We start from the raw sequence: 12,570 nt of genomic DNA on the forward strand, positions 1-12,570 counted from the left end.
CTGTGTTCTGTATGTTTTATTTTGCTATTCTTGTTACTAATTTGCATATACATAACACTTGACAAGCTTAAAAAATAAGTGTAGGAGACTTAAAAACTTTCATAACATCGCTACATGCCATTTCTGTTGATGGTTATCTTGCTCTGTCGCACATGAAACTCAGCTTCAGAAGAGTTCTGCAGCTTGAACTCTGGTTTCTGAGAAGGCTTTGGTTACTCTGCAAAACTACATTCAGTCACTCGTACAAGTGCAAGAGGTGACCAGTGTTCAAATGTAGCTCTGCTCATGCTGTGTTCATGTGAATGCTAATCTTGGAAGTTAGATATGAGAATTGTTCTGTAAACCCTTTATCTTTCCATTTTATGAATTACTCACACAACTTCAGGTATCTTTCACAACTCTTTCACAACTTTGTCCATTTTTTCAGTATGTCTTGCTATTTCACCAATTTACTTTTCTCTGTCATCTTCATTCAAAGTGAAGCGGAATTCTCAGTTGTTCCAAAAATCTGTGGGATTCATGAGGTTCTGGTGATAACATTTTACTAGTCGTGTTAATTAAACTGATGTAAATCCATTGAAGAGGTAAGCATAAAAACTGGAAGGTCTCCTGAGATTCTTCCTGTTGAAAGCATAGCGTGTGACCTGGTAACTGTGTTGATTTCTGGGAAGGCAATAAAAAAACATACAAGGAACAGAAAGGGACAATGCATTTACGTAAGATGTGATGTGAAACCCCATTCCACTGGGTTTCTTTATTGCTGTTAGGAACTTCAGCCTGAGATTCAACAGACTCTGGTTCAAATTTTTCCCTTTTTGACTCCAAAGTTTTTTTAATACCTTGTGAATGCTAGAAAACTCTTGCTAGTTTTCTAAAATTGCCTCTCATTTTCCTTGTAACACACATGCTTACAAGTAGCTTATGTTTGTGAAGGAAAGCTGGTCAAAGGAATCTTAATTTTTTTCTCCGATTCTGTGGAAAGAGCAAGAAATACCTTGACAGCATGTTGGGTTTCCAGCATTTTCTCATCTAAAAACACTGAGTTAAATACTCTTGTTTATCTTGTGAGTCTTCATTTGTATGACACTCAACTGTATTAGCTTGTCAAGTGAAATACTACTACTCTGTTTCCTTCCATTGCTGCTTGGACTGAGCTGACCTTTAATCTTGCTGAGTTTTTACTGTCTTCCAGCAATGCTTCTCTTCCTCAGGGTTTATAGGTTCCATGATGGCATTTTTCTCCCAAGTACTTCAACTGCTACGACTTCTGTTCTTTTCTTTCTTTTGCTGGCTGTAGTTCGCATACAGTCTCACAACTCCACTTTTGTTTGTTTTTTTTTTCTTTTCTGTAAAGCTGAGCCACAGACCCAGCTGTGCTTCATGGAGCTGGGCCCTGGGTACAGGCAGCTGACTTATGGCCTGTTGGTAACACTCCAGCCACTGGCTTTAGGGAAAAAACTTGCACAGCACAATGCAGTTCCCCTCCTGCGGTCACTGTAATGCCTGGGGTAGCACCAGCGAAGGTGTTGCACAGTACAGTAATGTGTTAATTCCACCTTACAATTTTAATGCCAAACTTGAACACACAACCCAGAAATAACAATGGAAAGCTGTTTCAGTCTCTCTAATAGGATGTGTTCTTTCACACTTCTATTTCAAAATAGTAAAACCCAAAGCTGTAAGAGAATAGCATACTTAAAATAATAATAATAATAAGCTATTACTGAAAAAGACTTAAGATGTACCTTCTACTTTTGTTCGTATATCTAAAACTAAATGGCTTCTTCCGAAGATGTTTTTCTGCCTTAAAACTGAAAATGCAAAAATGCTGAATGTTCAGAATTTTGGCTTGAGACTTAGTGAACTGATTATATCACAAGTGAGTGGAACAATTCAGGGGAAGGTTTTTTAGTCAAGCCTTTCTCCTAACTCACCTTTAGTCTCAATAGCTAGCACTTGAGATAAAATTTTGGCTAAAAAAAACCTTTCTATATTCCTAGAAGTGTTAAAACTCACAAATATTCTAGCTTTTAGTTGACACATCTTAGACTCAAGTTCAAAACAGATTTTTTAACGTGTTCTGTTTTTTTTTTAAGCTTTGCTAGTTCTTGTATACACTTTTACAGGTTCATTGAATAAGTAGGCCTCAAATGTGGAGGGAACAAACTTCTGCAGGCCAGTTCACACACTCAAAAGTACATACATGAACGTTGTTGGTGTCACTGTAGCTGTGTTTAATTCTGTTTGCTCTCATGTGCAGTGTATATGCGGTCCTCAGGACAAAGGTGGGGATTAAAGAAAAAACAAATGGTCGTTTCTTAAGTATTCTTTTGTAGCTTAAGCTTAATTTATAAACTTGTTTTTGAGGGTGGTTTGGTATGCTGGGAGAACTGTATTAAGCTGTTTTTACAGCTGACTTGATGACATTTCTCTAACTATAATATGCTGTTATTCCAGCATGGCAAAGGTCTGCATAATTCATGTGTGCCCAGCGTAATCACTGGTTTTCTTCTTGTGACAATAAATGGCATTGTACCAAAAGCAATATATCCTGTGTGTAGTTAGTAGTGGAAATAATTATTACTGTGCAGCTTTTATTTCATTGTTTTTTCAGCAGTTGCCACTAGCATGGATTTTGTGCATTGACAGTTGCACCAGGCTATTAAAGATAGTTGTTTTTTTGTTTTGCTTTTTTTTGTGTGTGTTTTTGCTTTTTTTTTCCTTTTTTTTGGGGGGGGGTGGGGGGTGGGTGGGGTAAGGGGGGCAGGGCAGGATGCATTCTGAATACCATGTTTGCTTTCTGGAAGCTGCTGCTGTACTTTGAAGCAGAAAAGGGTTGCATCTGATGCTGCAATAAGGTTATTTTCTTATCATCAGAATACATCTAGAACTAGAGAGTTTCTTCAGAAATGCTCCTCCACGTTTTTCCTCTTGAGAAAGGCCCAGGCTCAACACCAGCATCGTTAGAGCCAAGGATTATAAAACAGCAGAAGGGCTTTTTTCTCTGCTCGATTTTGGGATTCTGCTAAGCTACGCTCAGCCTTATTAGATCATGGCACTGTAAAAAGACTTGTGGAATGCTGCAACTGGTTTTGCTCACCAACTACTTAACTCCAGACCAGATGAGAACTCACAGGCAATATGCAATGCATGGGAACTCTCTAGTCTTAAGTTCTGTCCCTCCTCACCCCTCAGTAGCGATTTTGCACTACTGGCTCTGCAAGTAAATCTGCCCTGGATAACTTTCCTTTAAAAGAGGGAAGGTTTGCTTTTCCTTTCTGGGTGCTCAAAAGGACAAGGTATTAAGATAGTTATCTCCCCACCACTTGCATCTGAGTACTAGTGTGTAGTACTCATCATACTGAAGTATCACTGTAAAAAAAAAAAATAAAAAAATAAAAAAAATGTAGAAATAACAGGGGTGAAGAACTTGCTCTTTTCAACACGTATATTCCTCCTTGCTTTCAGAGTCTGTAGAAAAATACCTACTTTCAGTCATAACTGAATAGCTTTTCTGCATTGTGTGCACATTTTTCTCTGCTGTCTCCTACTCTTTAGATGTGACTTATTTTACTGCTAATGGTGTTACAAAAACTGTAGTACTACAGGTGTCATGTGGTAACTTGTAAATAAAATTACTGTAAACACATGGTCAAGTTATTTGTGGTGCTGCTCTGTAAACGTGTGATGTTACCTTAGCTCTAAATCTTAACTGCACTTTCCTGAAGGACCTGCACATTGCACTTAAAGCAGTCTGGTTCTAGTAACAAGTTCCAGGAAACTATGGCATGACAGCAATTATTTCTACACAGTGACTTTGCAACATAATTTTCTAGAAGACAGTAAATCAACACTTATGTCAAACTGATTGTCAGTGGAGTAATAATACATTTTAGGTAAATATCTCTAATAATTCACAAAGCAAGTGGAAAACAAAATTATTTATGGTTGGAAGCAGATAGGAAACTTGCTGTTGTAGGATTTTGTCCTTGGAGCTTATCAGCTCCAGTAAAGGACTCTCTTCCTATCTAACTGAGAGACTGGTGGAAGAATTGGTAGCATTCTGAGCGGTGTAGAGAAGACAAAGTGCTGTGCTTTAGTTAAAAACATAAAAGATATGCTCCCCTGCTGCATTTTGTTCATGGTTGGTATGCAACAGTCAGAAATAGAGCACCAAGTGCTGGGTGGCTGGGTCCAGAGGTGTGCAGGAAGGAGGAAAGGTATGGCAGGCACTGCTAGGAGCTGATGGGGATGTGTTTATAAACAATATCCCCTTCTAGAAAGCAGTCCTGAGGTGATCTAATCAGCAGTCAGATGTTAAGCATTTCCAAGCAATTTGCCTTCATGTATGCATGTGTTGTGGATGGCCTGTTCTTAGTACAGCAGTAGATAATACTTAAGGATTTTTGTGTCATTTCTTTGGGGGATGGATGCATCCCTTAGTCAATCCTACAGCATGCTTTAAGAAAACATTAAAATGGCTGAATTTCCTGGGGTGCTGCAGAGGTAAGAGATTTGCTGTTCCCAAATACCTGAGGCTGCAGTCAGTTGTCTTTTACATATGCAGGTAAAAAGTGTCTTTCTAATCCTTACCAGGGAAATAGGCCTTTTTAGAAAGGTATACCTGAGTTGGAAGGGGAAGCAGAGGGATCAGCTCTTTGAAATACATGGTCCTTGACGCTGTTCCTTCCATCACAGCATCCCTATGGAATCATCCCCTGCAGTTTTCTCTTCCATTTCCTTATTGCTTCATCCTTTTTTTTTTTTTTTCTTTTCCTGTCAGTGCAGACTGAATGCTGTTTCTTTGTCTGTGAGTAATTAGATTTTCCTCTCTGCCACTGTTTGCATTCACCTGGAAGCAGTATTCACTCCAGCTTTGATTTTGTAATCAATTATTATTATTTTCCTCTGAGGACAGTCAATAGATCATTTTCTTGTAAGGTAAAATGATGCTTCCTTGTGAGATGGTACTAGCCAAGGTTTTTAGTACCTTTGGCTATGCAGGCTTTGTTTTGTACAATGGACTTGACAGAGAGATCTATCAAGAAGGGTTTTGCCTGTCTTGTGTATTGTGGTGATGGTCATTGAGTGTATTAATTTGAAAAAAAAATTTTTTTAGCAAAATTAAGGTTTAGAAAATGTTTGGTGCATTCCTTTTGAAAAAATAATTGTGCTAATGCTCTGCAGTGCAAGCACAGTTATTTGAAGGAATGGGCAACAGAGCTCTAGTGGCAATCATGCAGCACTTGCACAGCATGTAGTTTGGAGTTGTTTTGGAACTGCTCAGGAGGAGAAAAGCAGAAAAGAGTTGCAACTCTGGTGAGCCAAAAAACACAATGTGATGCTGTCTAATACTGTTAGCTATATTCAGAATTTAAATAGCACTAAGCATATGAGCAAAGAACAAGTAATTTCAAGATGTGGATATCCAATACTTTGGGCCAGACTTAAGACACTGCCAGCCATATTCTGTTGAAAGTGACTGTATTAATGCATTTATTTTAGACTACAGCTTCCCTTCATGTTTTTATTAAGTAATTAAGAATATTGCTTTCCTTTTACATCAGTCATTTAAAGTAGAGAGAAAGAAATGACCTTTCAGTGTTGCTCATGTCTTTGACAGGATATGCCAATGTTCCTGTTCCTTAGCTTTCAGCTGCTCTTCACCTAATTCTTCACCTTATTCTTCCCTCTAAATATGCTTCTCTGCAGCTGTGACATACAGTCCTTGAGAGCCTGATTCTTTTTAAGGGATTTAGATTAATTAAGAGGCAAATACCATGTGGAAACATTTCTCTGGAAACTGTTCCACTTAAGATGGATCAAACTGTTTCTCAAAGCAGGAGCTGTGACACTGTAGCTTGTGGCCTTTTACCTTAAGGGGCAATTGAGCCTATTTACAGCAAGCATATCAAACTAAATATTTAGTTCAGAGAATAAACATGCTCAAAATAAATGCAGTGCTTCTCAGAATAAAATATTATGCCCATGACAGCTATTGAATGGAATCTGACACACAAAAAGCAACCAAACTACAAACAAACAGGTACTAGAAAACAGAAATGTCTTAGGAGTAATCCTCTTGAGTGAATGAAATCCTTGTGTGTAACAGAGTTTGTCTGAAGGTGATGATTATAACCCAAGTGTTTTTGTGGGTAGAGGTGGGCAGCAACAATGAAGCTTGTGGCATTTCTTGTATAAACATTGCTATCTGCAAATTGCCACACACCTCCTCAAACAAAGATAGCAATTAATTAACCAAGAGAGGCTATTTCAGCTCTTAAATTGCTTATTCCAGATATTCAAGTATTACCGTGGCATTCATTTGCACTGAGAATGGATTCATGATGACATTTTTGTGTTAAAGCACTGAAATTTTGCATATGTGTATTTTGTTTTTACTTAAATGTATGAATCACTTGAATGCCTAGTCATTTTCATTGTAGGAAAAAAAAAAAAGACCACATTTCAGTGATCCTACATTGCTATTGCCTGCTAACCGTACTTGAATTTGGAGGAGGGAAAACCTTATTTGCTTTTCAAGTGCACGCTTCTATGCCCTGGATTATTTTTAGAATCTTCAAGTAAACTAGTAATAATGACAAAATCACTATCTGGTCTGTTCAGGAATAATAAGTACATTTGTATACCCTTTGCAGCTACTTGTGTAGTGAGGAGTTAGCTAATATCTAAAAAGCCTGAAGAAAATGGATACATAAACCCAGCTTGTGCTCTCCTACAAACACAATCCCCATATCGTACTTGCAACTATACCACAGGCTGGCAGCTTCCAGAGATTGGTAGTCGGCAGATGTTATGATGCTATTGAGTGTTTTTTTCTGATGCCATGGGGTTTTATTAGGTCAGTCCAAAAATATGACCACCCCAGTGCCCTGTCTCCCTCCCCAAGTAAGAGGTGGTGCCAGAGGTGCTTTACCTGGTGTGCCCTTCCAGAGATTTTACCGTTTTTCAATTTGTCGTCTCTTGTAATCCGTTGTTCTTCTTCAGACCATCCTGTTGGGAAGGCTTAAACATTGTCCTGGAATTGGATTAATGCCTGGCCTTAGCTGAAGAATGGGCACTCTAAAGGGGACGTGGGCCAGCAGTGGGTGCCTAGGGAGAATGTAAGAACAAGGCGAGTGTATTTTGCCAGAATGCTTTCTTGAACATGCAGAGTTTATTGCTCAGAAATGTTTTCCTATTTCATAGGTTTAATGAACTGTCTACTTAGAATTTTATTTGTATTTCTTATGGCTTAGCCAGTAATTATTTTGAGATCTTTTTGTAATTCTTTGCAGTTATATGATAGCTTTTGTCAAATGTATGTCAGGCTAACACAGATAATCATTGAAAAAATCAGGTTGGAAGGAACTTCTGAAGGTTATCTGGTCCAACCCCTGATGATCACAGTGAAGATGTGGTGACCTGCCTGCCTCTGGACTGCACAAGGCTAAAGAAGACCTACTCAGAAAGAGGAGGATTTTGTAGATCTTTAGTTCTTACTTGCTTGTGTCTTACACTGCTGATTTTTGCAGGTCTTAAGAAATACAGCATCTGTTAGAGTCAGAGACTTGGGCATGGAATTTACCATTTCACTTTTATTTTTACCCATACTTCAGTCATGTTCACCTGTATGCTATACAGGGTGTTGCTCCTCACAACATTCTTTTTCTGTTTTGACTGGAAGACAGTGTTAGCAAAGAATGTCGTTTATGTTTGTACAGAGCCTTTAGCTACTGTGGAGATGCAAACAATAAGCCCCTCTGTGCTGTACAGGCTGCCCTTCCTGGCACCATCAAGGATTATCCTGGCTGGAGCACACAGGAGAAGGATGCACCATCGTAGTGTGTGCTGTTCCTGCTCTCGGGCTAGGATACCATTCTTCTTGGGCTACCCATTTGCACTTTTCAAGCACTGGGCTTTACACATAGACACAATCTATATTCTAGAAATTAAAAGCCATTTCATGTAACATTCATTATTCATTTTGTCTGTAACAGGGCTATGAGGTATCCAGAGAGCAAAAAAGAATGGAGATAAAATTGCCCTAGAAAAGACATAATAATATGTTTTATTCAGCCTCCCACTAGAAGCCTTGTCTCCATGAAAACCCTAATAAAAGCTGTTAAAGGAAAAGCATAACTATAGCTTAGACCTACGTACTTCAAAGCTCTCCTGCATATTCCAGGAATTGTAGAACTGTTGGACCTGTAATTGTGCCATCTGCTGGTGGAAAGTAGCTACGAATATCATTTATATAAATAACCTTGCTGAATGACTGTTAAACATGACTATTAAATAGCAAAAAATATGATGATAACACTTAAGGATGTTCTAAAAAAAAATTGTATAAATTCTGTAGAACTGTAGCTCTAATGGTTATCAAAGGCTAACCTAGCAACTGTTTAGGGTTCCATTCACTTCAAAACGGTGAGTGAATGATTTATGTTCTTGTGTGGTGGTTTGTTGATTTGTTTTTTGGTGGTAGTCTTTTTTTTTTTTTTTTTTTAAGCAGGCAGAGTCATAATGTGTGTGCAGTATGACTGGTCAAGGTAGTAAATATGAGGATTAAAAGAAAATTTTGTGGGATGAGGACTGATTTGATCACCCTCCTCCCCCCCCTTTTTCTAGTTTCTGGTATAGGTCTAAGCAATTCCAACCACCTACGAATAAAGGAATAAAGTATAACACTCTGTTAGGGAATGAGGCACAGAAGCATGGTGAAACATTGGGTGCTTTCTTAATATAAATATTAATGAATAGTATTATGCTAGTTATGACTGTCAAACTTTGTACAATCTGTTCTTCATGTCTCCTTACCTTTCCACCCCTTTTCATACGTACTGACATAAGTATCAAAAAAGTAATTCAGGATAAAGGATAGCCATTTTTTTTTTGCAACAGAGAAAACAGGATTGGAGTTTGATTATATGAAAAATTACTAAGCTGTTGTTGTGGTTTAAAATCCCCTTTTGGTCTCTTTCTTGTAATTATATCCAAGGAATTGCAAAATCTTATTTGTAGTCATGGAAAAGCATCTTGCAGGAAGTTTCTGGATACTAACGTTCAGGGTATCTTGTTGGTTCTAGCGGTGATTCTGAATGCTTTGCAATGTTTTTATTCACTGTTTTGCACCCAGCTCAGAAAGGTACTCCACATACTGTGTAATTCTCTGAGCTGACAAAAAAAGCAGATACCACTTTTGTGATTAAATGTGAGTTACATTGACTTGTACTTGTGTGCTCCTGCCTGAGCAGCAGGTTTGGTCCTGTCTCGTGCCTTACTGAGCCATGCAGAAGTCTTGAGTGACTTTTTTTAGAGCCCAAAGATTTGAGGTTCCCCAGAAATAAGGCACTGGAATGTGAGTATTTTTTAATTTCTTGCAAAAAGTATGGCTGAACAGTGATTTGATGAGGATACTTGGGAGCACAACAGCAGAATCCAGGATACAAAACGGATTTCAGTAATGAACACCAGAGTATCAACATCTCCAAAACTTACGTACCAATTCACATGGCATTGCAATATTTGCATTTCAACCCTGTATTACCAGCCAACCTCCTCCTACCCTGGCACACTGCAGAACATGAAGCAGCAGCATTCCCTCTGGTTTTATTTTAAGGAATTGTTATTGCACACTATGACATATGCCTGGCAGCTTTCATGTTTAGTGCTGGTTGCTGCTGTCTCAAGCAGATGTAAGATAGCCTTTTATAGTTTCCTCCCACCCTTGTTCCAGTCATTCAAAACACAAGCCATGCTGTGGCTTTAAAGGTTAGAGCCCCCTTTGCTACAGGCAGGTCTTCCCCTTCCCGTCCTGCCCCCTTCACTGTGCTGCCTCACTGTGCTAGAAGCTGAACCGGTGACTGTGCCAGGCTCAGAAAACATTTTGACAAACATGTAGCTACCAGAGCAGAACAAAATAAGTATTCAGTAGCTGTGTGGCACAGTACATAGCACAGCGTGTACTGTGTGCATAGCGCCTTCTGACCAAGCAACACACTTATTTAATGCAAATATTTTTTCTTGGTACAACATCTTGCAAGGATTTCTTCATATAAAACTGTACCGCAGCTGTAAGCAAATTTGATTTATGAAATGGATATGATGTACAGCAGAAGGAGTGGGACTTCAATACTATTAACTCACTATGTGCCAGCCTTGCCAACCTGCATATATTTTCAGATTTTTGAGCATGTCTATGGGAACATAAAATGGAAATCTAGATATAGAACATGCTCTAGTTTGACACACATTAAAAGGTAAGGCTGCTTTGTTATTCACCTATGGATATCATGGATAGTCTACATGACTTATCAAGAGATTCTCCTTGCCAGGAATAATTTCCTGGGACCTGCAACTCCTTTGAAAGAGGGACTTGCTTTGTTTCCACATCATATGGATCACAGATACATCTCTGATATTAAGATGGCCAAAATGCATGCACAGCTAGTCCCATACTGTCAAATACCTAGCAACTAACTGACTGGACCAGTTTCTCGAAACACAATTTGTGTGCTCTCGATCTCTGCAATCTTGCATCTCTGACAATATTTCTAAACAGAGATGAATGCAATTTCTTGGTTTCTCATGTGACCCTTAGAAGCGCTGTCCAATAATAGACAAGGTGATATACAACAGAACAGCAAATCCAGCATACCCTGTCTGGTCACTGCCTTCCTGTTGCCAACATTGAAGGTGCCAAAAGTGAACTACTCACTGAAGAAAATATGTAGTTGTGCTATACACTAAAATATAACCTTGTATAACTGAGTTATGAACAAGGGCCTATGATGTGGTCATTGACTTCAGATGTTGGCTACCTTCTGTAATTTCTGCTGTGTCTTTTTTCCTTTTCTATGCCAAGTTTGTGGTTTGTGTGGTCAAGCAGTCAAATCAGGGCAGTTACTGAACATACTTATTCAGGTTCAGGGATGGCAAGATAAGCTCTACAGGCAAGAGACTGACTGAAAGGTGTCTGCTTTTTCTTCAGTATGGATGCTAGCATTTTATTTAATGGCAACCAGACAAAAAATATTTGCATCGGAGAAGCAAAAAAAAAAAAAAATGCTGCCAATTTAAACAACAGTAGATCTGTGGTTATGTTTTGGCAGAAAATCTAGGCAGTTCTTAAAGCTTAGCTGCAGATCATTTCACTGGCCATACCAAGTTCAATGCTGAACAGCAATATTACTGCAGGTTGGGGTTCAAAAGTACTGACAGATACTTGCTCTCACGATGCCTTACCGAAGCTTCTGTAACGAGGAGGATGATCTGGATGAGGGGATTGAATGCACCCTCAGTAAGTTTGCAGATGACACCAAGTTAGGTGTGCGTGTAAATCTGCTCGAGGGTAGGAAGGCTCTGCAGGAGGATCTGGATAGGATGGGCCGAGGTCAACTGTATGAAGTTCAACAAGGCCAAGTGCTGGGTCCTGCACCTGGGGCGCAACAACCCCAAGCAGAGCTGTGGGCTGGGAGAGGAGTGGTTGGAGAGCTGCCTGGCGGAGAAGGACCTGGGAGTATTGGTTGATAGACGGCTGAATATGAGCCAGCAGTGTGCTCAGGTGGCCAAGAAGGCCAACGGCATCCTGGCTTGCATAAGCAGCAGTGTGGCCAGCAGGGCTAGGGAAGTGATTGTCCCCCTGTACTCGGCTCTGGTGAGGCCACACCTTGAGTACTGTGTTCAGTTTTGGGCCCCTCGCTACAAGAAGGACATCGAGGTGCTTGAGAGAGTCCAGAGAAGGGCAACGAAGCTGGTGAGGGGTCTGGAGAACAAGTCCTACGAGGAGCGGCTGAGGGAGCTGGGCTTGTTCAGCCTGGAGAAAAGGGGGCTCAGGGGTGACCTTATCGCTCTTTATAAGTACATTAAAGGAGGCTGTTGCGAGGTGGGGGTTGGTCTGTTCTCCCACATGCCTGGTGACAGGATGAGGGGGAATGGGCTAAAGTTGCACCAGGGGTGTTTTAGGTTGGATATGAGGAAGAACTTCTTTACTGAGAGGGTTGTGAGGCATTGGGATGGGCTGCCCAGGGAAGTGGTCGAGTCACCAACCCTGGAGGTCTTTAAAAGACATTTAGATGTTGAACTTAGGGATATGGTTTAGTGGAGGACTTGTTAGTGTTAGGTCAGAGGTTGGGCTCGATGATCTTGAGGTCTCTTCCAACCTAGACAATTCTGTGATTCTGTAATCAAATACTGTGATTGACAGCATTATACTGGAAAAGAGGTGATGCATGTTGCCTCTCTCCGTGCTACCCCAGCCCGAGAGACAACATCGATTGGCTGCCTGGACGTCTGCTCCCCGAGCAGGGACACCAGAGACAGACACGCACGTGTCTAGCTCAAGTGCCAATTTATTGATGCGTAGCACTGCTTCTTATACCCACACACGCGACCACCCCGGATACCTGTGATCCGTCGCTCCACCCACTGTCCCTCCCAGTTCTCCTCCCACAATGCATCCACTGATCTTGTCTTTAACTTGTCTCCCTATTTCTCTGTTATCGGAAACATTCAACCCATTTGTTCTAAAAGTTATAAAGGAAGTTCACATATTTATCTATCAATAAT

General features: G+C 40.1%; 1 long non-coding RNA gene across 1 annotated transcript in view; it reads right to left on the reverse strand.

The window, feature by feature from the left end:
- LOC137841211 (uncharacterized) overlaps positions 1–12,570 on the reverse strand; it is a 37,048-nt gene that overhangs the window by 18,116 nt on the left and 6,362 nt on the right. The window contains exon 3 of the long non-coding RNA XR_011088488.1: positions 6,938–7,113. This is a non-coding gene — a long non-coding RNA (uncharacterized lncRNA). The remainder of the gene's footprint in view (positions 1–6,937; positions 7,114–12,570) is intronic.

This window comes from Anas acuta, chromosome 17, assembly GCF_963932015.1.
Source record: "Anas acuta chromosome 17, bAnaAcu1.1, whole genome shotgun sequence".
Lineage (NCBI taxonomy): Eukaryota > Metazoa > Chordata > Aves > Anseriformes > Anatidae > Anas > Anas acuta.